At 58.2% G+C, this 18,503-nt stretch overlaps 1 long non-coding RNA gene across 6 annotated transcripts in view; it reads left to right on the top strand.

Moving 5' to 3' along the window:
- Positions 1-18,503, top strand: part of LOC144282039 (uncharacterized) — a 29,381-nt gene continuing 10,878 nt past the window's right edge. Inside the window, exons 1-3 of one of the 6 annotated variants that reach the window (XR_013350407.1) lie at positions 1-145; positions 1,090-1,225; positions 3,505-3,559. This is a non-coding gene — a long non-coding RNA (uncharacterized LOC144282039). The other 5 variants (XR_013350406.1, XR_013350408.1, XR_013350404.1 and 2 more) reach the window with 5 other exon arrangements.

The following is an 18,503-nucleotide window of genomic DNA, read 5'->3' as shown; positions in this document are numbered from 1 at the left end:
CCCATGGGCCCAGTGAACTCTTCACCTCCCCCACTGCTCCCCAGACAGTGGCCGTTGCTGCCTTGGAGCAGGATGAGGATATGGGCCTTGGAACAGACTGGACGGCCCCTTTGAAATGTGGCTTCCTCCTGGTTCTCAGAATAGGGTAAGTGCCTCTAGGGACTCACCTGCGTCTCTCCCCTGTAGCTCTGGCTTTGTCACTTCTAAGTGAGCAAGAGTCTTCTGAAGCTGCTGCCACTGCCCTTCCTCTTCTCTCTATCCTAAGCTCTCACCCTCATCCCTCCAAGGACAGCAGAAAGCTAAGACACAGATGTGGTGCCAGAGGGACTGAAGCCAGCACCCTGGCATTTGCTGAGTACCTCCTCTGTGCTAGGCACTTTGTATCTGTGATTTCCTGGGACCCTCACCGTGGATTACCATGGAATCCTGGAGCCAGACCGTTATAGCTCCGTTTGCCAGATGAGGAAATAAAGCTCAGAAACATTCAATGAAGAGCCTAAGGTCACCTAGCCAAGGGGCAGAGCTGTGATCTGGGGCCTTTTGGGTTGAAAGCTTGTGCTTCCAACTACTGCATTTGGTCACCTCTTCAGATGCCCTGGCTAGGAGGGGTTAGTCCAAGAAGTCTGTCAGGGACAGGGCTGCAGGGCAGGGGAGAAAGGAGAAGAGAGGGGAAGGATGGGGCCTCAGTGGTAAGCTGGCAGGGAGAAAGGGGCAGAGCTGTGGAGGGGAAAGTGGCCTCGGGCCCCTATTCTCAGTCAAGCTGCTGGGAGGGAGGTGAGGTCTCTAAGAACCCTAAGCCACCTGTTCTGCCCACACTTGGCAGGACCAGGGGCCTGGCGCATGGTCAGGACTAGTAGACCACAGCTTGGCTCGGTCCTCAGCTTACGTTGAGGGCAAGGCCCAACCTTCTCTAGGCTTCAGCCTTCTTCCAGAGCCAAGGCATGCAGGGTTCTGCCCTTTGAATACCCGATATGTCGGCCTTCTCAGGAGATGGCTGTGTGCGTGTATGTGTGTGTGTGTGTGTATGTGTATGCATGTGTATGTGTGTGTCGGGGGGGGGGGTTCCTTTTCTTTCACCTTCACCCACAGAGTCAGCCAGAGCTGCTGAGAGCTCCTGGGAGTTAAGACGACCCACGTTCTCCAATGGAGAAGAATCTCAAGACTTAGACCAAAGTCTACCCTGAGTCCTGGCATCGCTTCTCTGGCCCAAGGAGAATGGGCACAGGTAGGCGTTATTATTCCCATTTTACAGATGGGAAAACTTAGACCCAGAGGAGGAAGGAATCTGAGCAAAGAACAGCCCTGGGTTAAGACTTGGTGACGAGGAGGGGACTCAGCAGCATTAGGGCCAGGAGGCCGCAGAATGGGGCTGAACAGGGGGGTGGAGTGTAGTCTGCGGGGTCTGGGGTGGCCACCGGTCACGGTGGGGAGTGGTCAGCTCTCTCAAGGATGTCTAATTACTCTTGTCTTCAGTAACACCCTGGTGTAGGGGTGGCTAGGGCAGCGTGGACTCTGGGCTTAGCACCCCAAGGAAACAGGTTCTCCCCTGACTTCCAGAAGGTGCGGGGAGGTCGGTCTGGCCATTCCCCTCCCTCCTGGTCCAGAGGGGGTGGTTCCAAGACCTAGTCCGTCTACTTGGCTCCCCCCACCCCAGCACCTTCAAAACAGCTGGGCTGGGAGGAAGGAGATCCGCCCTGCGACCCCAGCCTCTTCCCTTCCACAATGTCTCACTCAGCTTGCAGACTGGCGGCTGCCAGGCCCCGGGGACACCCTGAAGGGGGCGCCGGCTGGGAGCCTGGCAGGCCCCGCAGCCACACGACCACCTGCCCCGTCTGGCTCGATCTGGCTCCTCTCACCTGCTCGTCTTCCCCTCCTCCCGTTCACCCTCTGTATCCTCCCCACTGCCTGTCGGTCGGTCTGCGCGTCTGTCTTTCCCGGGGCTGGCAGCCCGCTCCCGTCCTCTCCGCAAGGTTGGAGGGAGGGGAGCAGGGCTGGGAGTGCGTGTGAGAGCCAGCCAGCAGGGCTCCCCCCCTGCTCCTGCACACTCACACACGCACACACTCTCTCCCTCAGTCATTTTCAATGTCATAAATTTCCCCGTCTCTCTCCTCCACTTGCTATTACCTGCGCCTCCGTCACCGCGCTCGCTCCCAGATGGGCTAGGCCATCTCCGCTCCGCAAATGACTCCGGGAGAGAGAGGCAGGGAAGGAGGGAGAGAAAGGAGCCGGGAGAGGCGTGGAGAGAAGGAGAAGGAAGGCAGCCCGCAGAAGGCCAGAGAGGGAAGCAGAGAGGGAGAGAGGAGCCCCCAGAGGGCTCACAGCCCCCCTTCCCCCTCCCCCAAGTACAGAAAGCCGCTGCCATGGGGCTCCGGGTGCCAAGGCAGGAGGGGCTGGGGCCGAGTCTAGGGGTGGAGTCGGGTCCCCCAGCTCTGCCCCCCACCCAGTGGCACTTGCTGCAAGTCCTGTCCCTCCACACACTTCCCGCAGGCACCTGTGTGTGCCAGCGCCGTGCTAGTGGCGAACCAGACACCCGGGGTTCCTCCCGTGTGGCTCCCAGCCAAGGGGACACGTGGACCGGGAGGTGAACCCCCAGCCTTACTGTGTACTAGGCTTTATGGGATCCTCTGGCAGGAGGGGGGTGGTGTAGGGTAATCTGTGCCTCTCCCTTGGTATCTGAGTGGGGGGGCGGTGGAGGCTGTCTCCAGGAGCTGGCTTCTTGCCACCAGTGAAGCTCCCTCCTACATTCATTCATAGCTTCGCAGGAGCTCTTGGCTTCCTCAGGACTGGTTCTTGGGATGAGAACAAAGCTGGGAAGACTCAGTGGTCTGGGAGAAGGAGCTTGTCCGGGAGACCCCATAGGATGGAGAGTGAGGCGGAAGAGAGGTACAGGTGGGGCTGGTGTGGCAGGACTGGGGAGAGTGTGGACAGGGAACCCAGGGCGCCCAGACGCTGCTAGGAGGGACTCAATGAAACACCGGTTGGCTTTCCTGCTGCTACTGCTGGTGGTAGTATTAATGATGGCATGTGTGGGAGCTGCTCATGGTACTGGGGGGACTTGGACCCCAGGCCTAAGATGCTACCAGAACCCCCCCTCCTAGAAGGTTTCCTGCTTGTACTCTCAACACCTCTAATTTCTTGTAAAAATGCAGACGTGACCATATCACTCTCTTGGTTCAACCTTCTGATGGCTCCACATCTCACTGGAAGCGACCCCTAAACTCCTCACCCTGCTTCCTGAGGCCAGTCTGTTCTAGCACCATCCCCTCCTGCTGCTCCCCTGACTTCTCTCTGACAGGGCCCAGACTAGGCCCAGAGCCTTTGCACTCTCTGTTGCATTCCTCCCTCAGCTCAGATGTCATCTGCACAGAGGAGCCAACCCTGACCACCTGCCCCGTCTAGTGATGGGTCACTCCATTAACTCTATTGTAGTCTTTTGAGTATTTATTTTGTGGCACTTTTTTACATTGTCTCATTATTTGTTTACTTACCTGTTTACTCCTTTAGTGTCTGTTTCCTCTGGTGGCTGGACCTTGCATGTTTGTTCTGTTCTTCAAAGACAGTAAGTACCAACGATGAGCCCAATGAATGATGGGACGAATGATGTTGATGTAGATGTATCCTCCTCACCTTGGTTTGGATTGGGATGGATATTGGGATGGATGAGGCCAGGCTGGTGGTCTCAGGTTTGCTGTCTACCTGGCAAATTTGAAATCCCAGTGTGCTAGATTCCATTCCAACAGGGAGAGGCATCTTGCCCTGGTACTAGGAATTTAACCTGTAAACAGGGTTGGGCCTCATCGAAGGATTTCCCTCTACTAGAGCCCACCCACCAGAGCCCCTCCATCTGTGGCAACCAGACATGCACCTTCACAGACACACAGATGCACACGCACACACCACAGGCATCCTTACACCCCTGTACAGAGCGGCCTAAAATAAGGCACACTCACATACACGCTCAGGAGCCCCCGTGGATGTCTGGACACACCAAGGCATGCAGGGGAGCAAGCCCCATTACCCATATCCCTGCATCCACCAGATACCACCCTACAGGTATATCTGTGAACAGACGTACCATAAACACACATACCCACAAACATGTACCAACACAGTTAACTACTAAGATGACATCAGTGGAGAAGACACCTGTTTGCTTGCTTACTGACGCAGGAGTCTACACCGTGGAGTAACAGACGGGCCTGTTAGCTGCCCTCCAGCACGGGTGCCCTATGTTGAGTGAGCCACACCTTCCCACCTCATTCCTCACCTCCCCGGCTCCACTGCCCCAGCCCTCGAGGTCTGGGGAGAGGCTTGGCGGGCTCCAGCAGACTCAGTCTGTGGCCAGAGGCAGGGCTCAGCTGGAGCTGGGGTCAGGAGTTGGTCTGTGGCCAAGGTCAAGGTTCACTGGGTGACTGGGGTCAGGCTCATCTGGGACCAAGGTCAAAGGTCAATCAGAAGCTGAGATTTCCTTCATGTCCTGAGATTTCCTTCATGTCCTATGTCTTGGCTCACAGGTGTATCCCCCCCCCCCCCCAACTATATGCCATCCCCAGGAGCTGCTGGTGGGGACAAGACTCAGGGTCCTTATCCTGAGTGGGCCTCTGTGGCTGGTGGAGGGGGGGCAGGTGGGGACCGGCTGGGCAGATAGCTGTGAGGTACGTTTCCATCTCCGCGGGTCGGGCGGGCGAAGCCATTTCCAATCTGCTCTCTATCATTTTCAATATCATTAATCCCAGACACTCTATTTTCCATGCCTGCGCAGCCAGGCCCCCGAGTGTGCGCCGTGTAAAGTGACACATATTCATCACCGGCTCGTGGCGCCGGCGCCGACGCTGATACAATATTAGTGTTGCCCCCCCGCTCGGGGCCCGCTCCGCCCGGCTCCCCGATGGCACGAATCCATCACCTGGAGCCCGTGTCACTTTCCCCAGCAGCCACATTTGTTTGGGCACTTAGGAGGTAATTGTGGCACATTAGCTGGGGCGGGGAAGGGCGCTGGGTCCTCAGGAGGAGGGGCAGCCGAGGCATCTTCCACGGCCTGAGCCCACCCTGGCCTGGTGCTGCTCTTGGCTCGGGCTGGGGTCCCAGGAACCCGGGCTCTTGCTCAGCCTCGGAGGAGGTGGCTCAACGAAGGGTCCCATGTGGGGGAGGTGGACTTGGGCCCCAATCGGGAAGTCTCAGCAGGGTTCTTCCGCTCCCCTGTGAGCCCCAACACTGGGGCTTGGTCTACATGGGGTCCCAAGCTTGGAGGTGATGGCTTTGCAATCTTTTTTTTTTTTTTTGCCAACCAGTCCATATCCTAGCCCTGGGACTCGGGATGTGGCGATCCCAGCCCTCCTGGCTCCATTTCAAGTCACATTTGGGAGAGGTCAGTGGGAGGGGGAGCAGGAAGGAGGTGGCACTGCCCAGCCCTTGAGAGCCCAACTGTGAGGGAAAATCTGGCACTGCCCTGGGAACCTGGGTCTGAGAGGGGGGGTGACATGGCCCAGCCCTTGGGAGCCCTGTCTGGATCTAGGAGGAGGAGAATGTCACCAGCCTGAGCAGTAGGGCACAGTGCTTTTGGGAAGACTGCCTGGAGGTGGTGAGCCAGACATCTAGGGATAGCCTCTGGCCACCGGGAGGCCCCGAGTGGCTGCGGTGCCGGGAGGAGCAGCAGCCGGGGTCACTGATCTGGGCAGAGGCCAGGCCGTGCTGGGGCCTGGGTTCTCCCTCCACAGTCTGCAGGGCTAACACCCATTAACCTCGTCAGCAGACAAATTGCCCGTCTTGTCAAATTCCCATTTAAAATGCAAACTCGATTTGACAGAGTAAACGGAGCGGAGGTGGGAGCGGATAATCCAGTGGAAGCTCATTAGCAGGGCCCAATGAGAGGGGCCTGCCAGGAGAGCCTAACAAACCTGCCCTGATGAACTCCCAGCCTTTTAACATCCCACCACCTGCTCAACGCCCTGACTTGCCCGCCCTACTGCCTAACCCCCTCAAGGGGTCTGGGGCGCCAGCTGCTTGCTAGCACCTCTGGGAAGGTGCATCCAAGAAGCAAACAGAGCGGGAATCAGCCTCTGCCCCTCTGTCCACTCGGTGGCCTCCGGCAGCAACAACAGCAACCATGTGCCCCCCGACCTGGGTTCCCAGTGGAACCCTGTACATATATTCTCCTCCCTGGCCTCCCCTTCCCCTGGCCTTCACTTCCTGTGAGTTGGTATTATTAACCCATCGACAAATGAGAAACTCCAGGAGGTTGCCCCATAGTAGGCAGGCCAGGCCGAGCGTGGATTCGATCCCCAGCCCATCAGACCCCAGTAATTTACACTTGTAACCACTGCACTACTTTGCCTTCCCGAATTGTGAATGGCTGTCCTGCCCTCTCCGCGTCCCTGGCTTCAGTGCTGTCACTAGCTGTGTGGGTCTAGGAAAAGTGACTTCCCTTTGAGCCTCATTTTTCTCACCGGTAAAAAAAATGGGCAAACAACTGCTGCCCAGCCCGAGGGGTAGGATAAGGAGAATTTTAGTAGTACTTGGTTTAATGAATACTCATTACCAACCCCCAAATATCTGCAGATAACTTAGCCCTAAAGGGAGGCGTCCTGGGGCAGGGGAAGGTCTCGCCCACCAGGCCACTCCTGTCCTGTGCTGCAGGCGCTGCAACCTGTTTCTAATAGTTGAAATATTGGTTAAGAGGCCCTGGAAGGCAGCCTCCAACTGCCAATGGGCTATTGCTCCACCTTGCCTCTGGGGCACCCTCGTGTCGCTCCCCCCGCCCCCAGATACTCATAGAGCCCCTGAACCAGACGGGGGCTGCACCTGTCCCGGCCCCCACATGGAGTGCCATGCTGTCTAGCTGTGCTGGGTGACCTTGGGTGGGGGTCCTCACTGGGTCTCATTGCCTGTTGCTAGCCTCACAGCAGGGGTCTCCCCACCCCCAGTCTCTGTCCCCCACCCCTCCAGTCCTTGCAGGCACCAAAGCAATGGGTCTGAATCCCGGCACTTGCCCACCACGACCCCTTACTCTTCCCCCGTAAAGTCCACATTCCTCAGCTGGCGCTCAAGGCCCTACACGATCTGATCTTAGTTTACCCTTCCCGTCTCTCTCATGGCACAGAGTGTCCTGAACTCTCCTGTTCGCCTTTGCCAGGCTGTGCATGGCACTACCTCTAGACTCAGCACCCGCCCTAGAGGGTCCTCTTCCTCTTCAGAACTTCTTCACCCCCTGTCGTCCTTGCCTGACTCCAGCAGTGACCTGAAGGAGACCCCCTGGGAGACTCTGGACCTTGTCTGGGGGTGGGGCCGGGGGGTAGGGGTGGGCTGCAGAGGAGGAGAGGCTGGGGTGGGGGCTGTTCTCGGCCTCCCTCCGGTTGTCTGCAGAACCATCCTCTGAGGCTGGCCTAATTCCCTTCAGAGCCCGGCTCCCATCTTCAGGGTGGTGCTTAGGGAGCTGAGAGCCCAACGTTAATGCCTAAGAAAGTCGTGGGTGGATTAGAAAGCGAGGGGGATTAGGGCCAGAGCTGGTAGCTGATGCAGGAGGGAGCCCCTCCTCCTGAGGAAGAGGAGGCTAATCCTGCTTAGTGACTGAGGAGCCTACCATGCTGAGGAGGGGCCTTCCCTTCTACTCAGGCTGCCCAGACCTGGCCAGCTCGCCAGCCCTGGCCCAGCCCAGGCGGCAGCAGCATGAAGACCCCTCTCACCAGCTCTTTCTTCCGAACTTCTGGTCCGCTGGTGTCCCCCCAGGCCATCTCTGCTTTGTCCCTCATGCTACCCTAGACCTCTCTGTGACCCCAAACCTCTTCATCCCTATACCCCCATTCAAAGTGCTTCATGTAGCCACCCCCAGACTTACATGACTACACACTGAGCCACACACTGAGCCACCCCACCGAGACTCCTGCTGCCCCTGCATCTGTGCTGCCTGGAAAGTCTGTGTGGACGCTGCTGGGCTGCCCAGTGTCCTCATTCCTGTGGCCACCGGGGGCCGGCTACTCATGGCTCATGGTCAACTTCCTCATGGGGGAATGGGCCTCAGTTGCCCCACCCAAGGCTATGCCCTTTCCCTGGGATGACTGGTCAGCGCGGGAGTACAAGGTCTGGCCCCTTACCTCAAGCTTCCCATGGGACCGGCTGAGGCCACTGTTGCCCCAGCGCCACGGCTGGACCTCTCCCTCTGCCCAGTCCTGCTGCTTCGCACGCTTGGTCCCCAGAGCACGCCCCAGCAAGCCTCTTCTCCCTCTGGTCTCCTTAGGACGTCTTGCCCTTCGCCGGCTTTCCTGAGTCTCACAGTTGAGGATGGAAGATGAAGTTGGCCACTGAAGGGCCTGGGGTTAGGAGCTCCTGAGCTCGATGCCCACAGTCAGCCAGGCAAGGGCCAGCAGCAGCATCCTCCTTCCCTGAGGATGGACCCTGTGGGGGATGGGGCCCTGGGTTTCCGTGGTGTAGGCCATCCTGTGGACTGAGCTGGGAGGGAGGGCTTGCCCCGGAGACCCAGCCTGGGGTCTTGGCCTGAAAGAGGAAGCAAGAGAAGGAAGCCCGCTCTGAGATTTTAATCTGAGTGGGGAGGCAGGTCACTTCCTGTGAGCCTGGTCTGAGAGGAGAAGTACAACTTTGACTTGGGAGCCCAGTCTGAGGGGGAAGGACAGAAGGACAGCATGTTAAGAGCTGAGTTTGAGGGATCCCTGGGTGGCGCAGCGGTTTGGCGCCTGCCTTTGGCCCAGGGCGCGATCCTGGAGACCCAGGATCGAATCCCACGTCGGGCTCCCGGTGCATGGAGCCTGCTTCTCCCTCTGCCTATGTCTCTGCCTCTCTCTCTCTCTCTCTCTGTGTGTGTGTGACTATCGTAAATAAATAAAAATTAAAAAAAAATATTTAAAAAAAAAAAAGAGCTGAGTTTGAGGAAGTAGAGCAGGCTGTGGGCCAAGAGGCAGGCCGTGCCCCGCCTGCCTGCTCCCAGGGCCTTTCGCCACTCGGTCAGCCCAGGTCCTCCTTTGCCAGGCCTGGCCTACCTTCCGAGGGGCCAGCCAGCCGGTGCGGTGCCTGACTGTGGGAGGACCGACTTTCTAAGTTAATGACCCGGGTGTGCATGAGAGGAATAGGAAGGACGCCTACTACCTGGCTCCTTAGCTCCATGAGGCTTGAAGCCGTGACATGAGGGGATAGAGCACATCCTGGATGCAGGGCCTCTGAGAGATTCTGGTCCTTGGGTAACTCGGGAGCAGGGGCAGGGAACTGGAACTGGACGGATTGACCTCTGAGCCAGTTTGGGATGCGGAGGTCAGTTGGGGGGGAATGCTCCCACTCTGTTCCCTACCTCTGATGGACAAATGCTAATGACATTACCAGCGATTGACCAAAAACGAATAAATAATTCAGTCTGGCCTGAAAATGGGAGAAAAGTACTTAAATGCTATTGACAAGCCAGTCCCTGGCCTCATTACCCATGCAGACTCAGGCCTTCACATCGACCATACCCCCCAATTCCTTCAAACCCCACTGTGGGCAGCCTTAGGCCTCCCTCCCACCAGCCTGGCCTAAGTTGAGAGTGTGGAGGGTGACCTGAGGAGACCAGGGAGAGAGTGGAGGCTTGTGGCCAGAGGCACCCCTAGAAAGGACCCCAAGCAGTCTCTCAGGTCCTTCCCCACTCCTCAGCCCCTCCAAGCAGCTTCTGTCCCCAGGAAGGGTGGCCCTGGCCAGTCTCTCTCCAGCTCAGCCCCAGGTGTGCATGTACAGGGAGCACAGGCGTGTTTGCACATGCACACGCAGAGCCCAGCAGCTGCTGCATCCTCTTCCAGGACAAGAGGAGTGGTGACCCCCGGGGCAGCTGTCAGTCACTGCACTCTCAGGGGTGCAAACTCATTAAACGTTTCCCTGCCTTGTCAGAGGGGCCCCCGAGTCCCCAAGTCAGGCCTGGGGAAGAAGAGGAGGAGGAAGAGGAGGAGGAGGAGGAAGAGGAAACAAATGTGCAGCTGATCCTTTAAAAGCACATCCTGTATTTCTGACCCCTGGAGAAGATGAGGGGATTATGGAGGGTGGGGATTATCGGGGGAAGGGCCTCACCATGGGTTCCTCCTGAGTCCGGATTTCCAGCTCCCAAGTAGCACATGGACCTCCCCCCAACCAGTAACTTTGCAAAACAGAACATTTCATGTTCTCTTAGAGTCTTCCTCTCTCTTCCTTGGCTGTCTGGGCCTGACTCCCCTTCCTGGGGGCTCCTCTGGCATCATCTGGTCTCTTCAGGGGAGCCCTAGAGAGGCTATCATTCCTCTAGTCCCATCCCTCCTGCCCACATGCTTGTACTAGAGTCAGGAGCCTCCAAAAGGCTCAAAGCGAGAAGCGAAGCCGACATGTCTACTGGTCAGAGAATGGGGAGCCTCAGAGGTCCTGCAGCCCAGCAGGCAAGCTGCCTCCTGCTGGGCAGCTCTGGAGCAGGATGGGGTGTGGGGAATGTGGGAGGGAGGACTGTGAGGTAGGCCTGGAGGTCCAGGATGCTTCAGAGGGTCGTAGGGTGCGCTTCAGCACAGCCCAGGATCTAGTTCTCAAAGGGACCCCATTCTTTGTGAGCCAAATAATTTGCTCCTGGGTGTGGGCAGAAGCTCTAGTGGTCCTCCCTGCCTATCACAGGTAGCTCGATTGCCCTCTCACTTCCTTTGGAGACAGGAACCCCCACGCTGCAGTGTGTAGGGTTCTGGCTGGGGTCACCAGTCCTGGCTTCTCTCCTGGGCTCCTCCCTGCTGGGATCAGAATCCTGCCCTGACTAGGGCCTGAACTTCCCCAGCCCAGCTTCTCCCTTCCACCTCCCCCACTCCACAAAGCCCAAGGGCTCCTCAGCGTTCCCAGGGACAGAACCCCCACCCACACCCCTCTCGAGTGAGCTGAAAAACTGCTTCCTGCTCCCTTTCTCCTCAGTGTCTCTTCCCCCACTGGAGTCCCACGGGGAGTCATTTATCCGGATCGACTGGCTCTCCTCTGTGCAAACATCTGCAGGAGCATTAACAAGCCTAAAACCCAATTAGCCTTCAATTACTCAGGCCTCAGCCAGATTTTCTGTGATGGGGACAGGGGTAAGGAATGTGTCTGGGCACTTCCTGGTTGGAAGCCACCCTCCTTCCTGGAGGCCACCCCCCATGCACCACTACTCCTGCCCCAGCCATTCTGCTTCCTAAGGCCTCTCCTGGGCCTTACTACCTTCTTGTCTTCCTTCCTCCTGCCCTCCCTTCCTCACTCCTCTTAGAAAATCATTGTTCTCAAGTGTACATAACTAATACATGGTTCAAAAAAAAAAAAAGCTCATTCTAGAAACATAATGCAGAGGCATTGGTCAAGATCCTGGGGTCCGGGATGGAGCCCTGTGTCTCGGGCTCCCTGCTCAGTGAGGAGCCTGCTTCTCCCTCTCCGGGTGCCTGGCGCTCCCCCTGCTTGTGCTCTCTGTGTCAAATAAAATCTTAAAACACACACACACACACACAATGCAAAAGAATACAAAGTGAAAAGCTAAATACCCCCCCATCCCTAACCCCTGAATCCCACTGACAGTAACTGGGGGTTCTCCTTCCTTCCAGCCATTTGATTGTATACATTTACACACACACAACCCCCACATCGTGTTAAGTGATTTTTTTTAACATTTCAAATTGGAACCCTACTATTCCTATTGTTTAATGACCTACTCTGGTTACTGAAGGACATGTGCTGTGTCTTCCCAAACCAGGGCCGGCAGGTCCAGCTCCTCCTTCTTCCTGGGTACCTAGTCTTCCGTGATATGGCCACACCGCGATGCCTTAGGTTGTCTTCGCTCAAGGTACTGCTTCATGGCAGCAACCATCCCTGTCCTTACGCCACCCTGCACACAGGCCAGCGCTGCTGTGGGACAGATGCCCAGAAATGTGCAATTGTTCAGCCCCTGGGATGCATATTTAAAATTTTGCTGATTATTGCCAAAATGCCCTCTGCCTCCAGACCCTCCAGGGTTGTGGGAATTTGTACCCCCAGTATCCATGTCCCTACTCTATCAATACTGGGTATTAGCTTTATAAAATGTATTTTTTCCCCCAACCAAATAGGGACAGCGACATCCAGTTTCATTTGTACATCTCTTTCCTCACCTTTTACTTCCAAGTCTCACTCCCTCTTTCTCCATCCCTCTTCCCGCCTTTCCTCGCTCCCTCCTCCAGCTCCTCTCTTTCCCAGCCTCCTTCTTCCCTTCCACATCTTCTTTCCATTCTCTTCCCCACATCATCTCATCCCTTGCCTCCCCCCTCCTCCCCTGAGTACCACAGTCCTGGGGGGAGGGGCATCCAGAGAAGCTATTAGCTCTGCCCCCCTAATACTCTGAGTCCCTCTCGCCTCTTAACACCTCCCTGAGCCTGGGCCTCTAAGCCCCATCTCTTTCGCGTCTCCCTCTAATCACTAAGGCTTATTTCTGATTTTCTGAAGTGACAAGGAGCTGGGTTTGGGGGGAGGGAGGGCTGTCAGCCAGCATCTCCCAGGATTGAGGGAGGGAAGGATCCAGGGAGGGAAGCCTGGTTCCTGGGATGTGGCGGTCTAGACTCCAGCGAGGTCCTCTTCACTGTGTAGAGGCCCTAATTCCCTAGCCCCTCTGCCTTGGTTTAGGGCTTCAGTTTCCACCCTCTGGGTGTTCTTTTAGGCTACTTTCTCTGGTTTCTGAAAAGAAAAAGAAAGAAAGAAAGACTCCACCCTCAAGGGAGATCCTGTGGCCAGAGCCTCTCCTCCCTCCCCTGCCACCACCCTGCTGCTCCCACCTCTTTCTACCCCACCCCTTTGATCCAAAGGTGGGAGACACCTCTGTGCTGCAACCCCCTCGTCTTCTGCTTTCTACCCCATGGAGATCGGGCTCTCCCCTCCTCTGTCCCAAATCCATCTCTCCAAAAGCTCCGTGAATTGGCATAAATTTAATTAAGGGCAGCAGCAAATCTCTTGTCATTTTAAAGACACTTAAGGTTTAAAATATGTGTTGAGAGTAGAGGTCTCAAGAGAGGTGGGATGAGGGGGCCAGAACTAATTTCAAGGGGTTACACTGGAGCCCCTGTTCTAGCTCCACCGTGTGACCCTGTCTGCTTGGTGTTTCTGAGCCTTCCTCATCAGCGCCCCCCACCCCCAACTTCTAGGAGGCTCAGCAGGAGGAAGGATACCTTGCTCCTGCCTGGAAGTGTTCTCCCTACGCTAATTTAATTACATGGCCTAACTGGGCCCAGGCTGGGGAGGTGGCTAATGGCAGCTGCCGAGATAGGGAGTAATCAAGAATTAATTACGGGTTTCTGGGGATTCCTGAGTCTGGGCTAGGGATTCCTGGGAGCCTGGCTATGGCTGGGCAGGAGTGTGGGGCCCCCTCCAGCTCCGCCCCCTGCACTGCCCCTGTCTCTTGAGGAGTGGAGGAGGCAGCAGGCCCTATTTCCAAAAGGCTCTGGGTGCAGGGCTGCTCCCAAGGCAGTCTTGGATCCATGGGATAGGGAGGCACAGCCCTCCTGCACTGATGGGCCAGGCCCCGGAGCCAGGCGTGGGCTGTGTGGAGCTGGACAGGTAGGTACCTGTGCCCTGGGTCTGGGCATTTCTCGCCAGGGGCTCAGCCCGTGTTAAAGACGGTGCTTCGTCTAGGCTGGGCAGGTGCAAAAGGAAATGGGGTTCAGCCTCTCGAGGCTGGAGTCCAGCAGCCCTGAGGGCTCCCCTGGGCTTTACTACCTGCCAAAGGCACGCCCTTGCGCGGGGTGGGGGGTGGGGGGGTGTTCCCCTCTGCTCCGGTGTGTGTGCGGGGCACCCAAGCGCTGCCCCAAGCTGGTGCCTTCATTTCACAGCTTTCAGGTTTGGGGGGGGGGGGGAAGGGCCGCTCCTTCAGAAGCAGCTTTCTCTGAGCACCCAGCCTGGGTTAGCTCCGCAGGCACCATCCCATCACTTCGCCTTGCTTTCTGTTCTGCTCTCTGCTCGCTTCCTGCGTGTGCGCTGCCCCCTTCACTAAAGCCCCACTTGGTGGCAGAGGCAGCGTCCGTCTGGCTCCCGCTGGATCCCCAGAGCCGAAAACAGCGCTGCCCACAGCAGCTCTTTGGAGAAGGAAGAGCGCCCTCTGAAGCTGCTTCCTCACCTGTGAAATGGGGACGCGGCTACTGTGCAGGCCCGGAGGTTGGGGGCACTTAGAGCCTGGGCTCCGGGAGCGCTGCGCTCCGAGCCCGCCCTCGCCCGGGGGGGGGGGGGGGGATGGGGGATGGATGGGGGATAAGGGATGGGAGGTGGGGGGATGGATGGGGGATAAGGGATGGGAGGTGGGGGGATGGATGGGGGATGGGAGGTGGGGGATGGATGGGGGTGGGGGCGCGGGCGCGGGCGCGGTCACGGCGCGCCCCCCGCCGTCGGCGGTCCGCGTGGCCCGCGTCGTGGCCACCGCGGTCGCGGGCGGGTCCCGCGCTCCAGCCGGCGCCGGGGCCTGAGGACGGGCTGCGGGGGTGGAGGGCGCCCGCCGGGCAGGGGCCGCGCCCGCCGCCCCGCCGCCCCGCGCCCGCCGCCCCGCGCCCCGCCGCCCCGCCGCCCCGCGCCCGCCGCCCCGCGCCCCGCCGCCCCGCCGCAGGCCCCGCTCCTTCCCAGGCGCCCCCGCGCCGCCGGCGCTTTGAAGTCCCAATCCGGCAAATAGAGTCAATCAATTATGAAGGGAACAATCTGGCGGCCCCTCGGGGAGCGGCGGCCGAGCGATCCCGGGGGATTAGGCCGCAAATCGCGCTGAGCCTCCCTAAGTGACAGCGAGAGAATCGCGCGCGGCGGCGGCGGCGGCGGGAGCGGGAGGGAGCGCGGCCGCTAACCCGATTATGCAGATCCGCGGGGGGCGCGGATTAGGCCGCGGGGGCGGCTTCGCCCTAAGCGGCTCGGGGATTTGGGAAAAGTTTACTCGGGCGGAGGGGGCGGAGGGGGCGGAGGGGGCGGGCCTCCCCCGGCGGGCGGCCGCGCGGCTCCCAGCGGGGCGAGCGGAGGCGGGTCGGCGGGGCCGGGCGGGGCCGGGGAGGGGCGGGGAGGGGCGGGGCCGGGGAGGGGCGTGCGCCGCTCGGACGCCCCGCGGCCGCCCCCCTGCAGGCGCAGTACACGCGCGCGCTCGCCGAGTCGCGCACCAGGGCCCACGGGGACCCGAGGCGCACAGCCCCCGCCGCCCCCTCCCAAGCGCCCAGGACGGCGGAGAACACGCGGAGGCAGGTGCGCCCACGCACCCACGCCCAGCATCACACGTAAGCCAGGCCCGCCGCCGCTCACCCAGGCGTGCAACACACGGGCTCCCGGTCACCCTCACAGACACACAGGCGGACCCTCTACCGCTCACAGACAGACACGCGATCCTATATCCAGATGCGGCGCCTCCTGTGATCCTAGTGGAAGCCCCCCCCCAGGACTATGACGTCAGCGACACTGTGGCCCGTGCAGAGATGTGGCCAGTGCACAGCCTCGCAGGACCTTCCCCACCCTTTCCCTCGGAAGGACCCTAAAGACAAGTGCGTGCTAGTGTCTGAATATGTGTGTGCTTGAGTGTGAGCCTGCCACAAGAGCCCATATCTCCCAAGTCTGCGCTTACTCTTGGGCTTTTGCAATGGGGCCTTCTCAGGGCAGGTGGGCAGGAGGGAGGGAGGGAGGTATGGGCTGGGAGATAAGCTGGTTCCCCTTGACTACTCTGGCTAGTGAGGGGCAGAGGTGCTGGCATTCTCTCTACGGGCTGGGGGTCCAAGACTTTCCTCGCCAGGTCCTCTGGGCCTACTGCTTCCTTGAGGTGCAGTCAGGGAGGCGGTTGCAGAGAGGGTGGTAGCTTCCCCTTCTCCATCTGGGAAAAAGGCACAGAACCCAGCTACAAGCCAACCCCAGGCAAGATGTCAGGAAAGCCCCACTCTCTTTTTATCTGTAAAATGTTCCATATGTGTGATCAGTGTGTGTCCAGGGAATATATGTGCTTTGATGCTCTGTGATGTTCATAGTCTTTGTGTATGTCTGGGGTACTATGTCTGCTTTTGGACAGTGTGTATTCATGGTCACTGGTTTGTGTATTCCTAGCCTCACACCCCTCACACAATATCACAGCCACACATAATAACTGTAGACACAGAAGGTGCTCATCCCGCACACACAAAATGACCATGGACATACACTTTAACACACACACACACACACACACACACACTGAGCTTCTGAGAGAGGCCAATCCTTTGCATGCACAGACAGTAAACACTAAATGGAGTTGCCTTCTCAGTTCTCACAACTGCTGCCTAGGCGGCAGAGGGCAATCGCCATGGCCTGGAGGGCACCGCACTCCATGCCCTAGGCAGTGATAGAGTGACCCTGTGGCTGACTCAATCAGCTAATGAGTCTTCAGCAAGCAGAGCACTGGCTGCTGCCCCCACCCCTGTGCTGTAGGCACATGTGTGACTCCGTGCCCATCACACACACCATTGTTATTGGGAAGAGCATATGTGTGTGTGGCCGGGCGGGGAGGGGAGAACCTTGCCCTCAGAATCTGGGATCCACCTGGAGGTCTGGGCTGACCCCTGGATCCCATTCAGTCGAGGGAGAGGGGATTCTGTGGTAGGATGAAGATGTGCTCTGCTTTCAGGCCACTGGGGATGGTAGGAGGATATTCCCCTCCCTGGGCCTGAGCCCCTCACTGGCCTTCCTTCCCTGATCCAGCCTTTCTGGTCCTGAACCCATTGAAGGAAAGGCTAGAGGACCCTGAAGAAGAAATTCTCCTGAGCATCTCTGACCCACTGGGCAGGACCTGCCAGCAGGCCTGGCACCAAACCCCTGCTGAGGTGCCCAGGTGGGGGTGCATGTGGCAATCAGGCCCAATTTCATGCTCAAGAAGGATTCCTCTGGCTGCCTATGGGGCAGATCTGATTCCTCGGCTGCAGGGAGGGCTTGGTCAGAAATAATCAGCAACCAGGCTGTAGGGATGGGCCTCCTAGGTAGGATCCCACCTCAGGAGTACACAAGGGGGAGGCCTGCCTGTAGGACTAAAGAGAATGAGGATAGGAAAAAGCCTCCCCATCTGGACACACCTAGGGGGCCTCCAGGTGTGGGCTCAGAGGACCTCAGTGGTCCTCAGCTGGGCTGGGCCTTCCTTCCCTGCCAGCCTGTCCTGGTCCATATCCTGCTGCATCGCTTAATATATGTGTATCCTTGGATAAGGTACTTAACCTTTGTAGGCCTAGGGCCCAACTTTAAAATGGGGATAAAATAATACCTTCCTCATAGGATACATATAAAGAAAATGTAAGGCATGTAGCAGGGTGGCTGGCTGATAGTAGGTACCCAAGCTGTGAGCACTGTGTTACTACTATTATTTTCAGAAGAGCAGACTGCAGAAGGACTCTAACAGCCAATGGTGTCTTGACATACCACCCCCATCCCCACCCCTGAACCCCAAAACAGGAGGGAGGCTGGGGAGAAGGGATACATGGGGACCACTACAATTCCTCCCTCCCCCACTCAGGCTTATCACCTAGGAGAGCACAGAGGGGATGGGAGCCAGTCTGGGCAGCCTGCCCTGAGGGGAAGGGAGCCTAGCTATCCCCTTCCAGCCCAAGTACACGTCTGAGGAGTGGATGGGGAGAGGAGAAGCCAATCTGAAGTGGCTTAGCGGCTCAGTTGTTTCAGGCCAGAAGCCATTACCTTCCCGGAGAGAGAAGCCCATGGCCCATCTGAGGCTAGGGGCAGGGGCTAGTGGAGTACAGATTCGAATGAGACTCCAGCTCCGCCTGAGGCCTCCTTGCTTCCCCCCTTCCCTTTCTCTGACCAGGTGAAGAGGCCAAGGCCAGCGGGCTCTTCTCCAGCCTGGGCATGGGTGGGCAAGTGGTCTCTGCCCACAGCACCACCATAATTGATCGCACCTACTGGGTGCTAGGCCCCCAAGCATCTCCTGTTTACTTTGTGCCTTTGCCACAGCTGGACCCCAGCAGGGGCCTTTTCAAGAAAGTCATCCAATTATCTAGCCTGGGGGGCAAGACTTGGTAGTGGGAATCAGAGGATTTCCATATAGGGGGGTGCTGGGGTGGCTGCCTGCCGGGTGTGCACAGCAAGCATGCTGTTTTACGAAGATGCCCTCCTATCTAGGTGGATCGGCATCGCTGGTGATGAAGGCGAGAGCTAAAGCCACCAAGCCACTAAGGCACCACCCTGGGTTCAAGCTCAGGGAAAGCATTTGTCTACCAAATCCCAGGCCCAGAAGCCACTCCAATTCAAGGTGGCGATCTTTTGAGTCACCCTCAACGTGGGTAAAGAGGGGCAGAGGAGAGCTTAAACCCTGGGTTTGGGCTGTGTGCCCATTCTTACCCAGGACTGGGGTTGTATCCAGCAGATTCTTCAACAGCCTGAATCCAGAGCATCCTGGGGAGGACATCTTTTGCCTCTTCAGTAAGAGCCTCCCTCACCTTCGCCAGGTGCTGTGGAGCCTCTGAGTTGGGCCCGAACAGGTGCTCCTCCCAACTGATGCCACTGAGCCTTCTTCTACCTCATGCCCCTCCAGTCCTATCCCCTGCCTCTGCTGCTCT

This window comes from Canis aureus, chromosome 13 (assembly GCF_053574225.1).
Source record: "Canis aureus isolate CA01 chromosome 13, VMU_Caureus_v.1.0, whole genome shotgun sequence".
Classification (NCBI taxonomy): domain Eukaryota; kingdom Metazoa; phylum Chordata; class Mammalia; order Carnivora; family Canidae; genus Canis; species Canis aureus.
The sequence above is the reverse complement of the archived record's forward strand: the minus strand, read 5'-3'. Positions and strand labels throughout refer to the sequence as shown.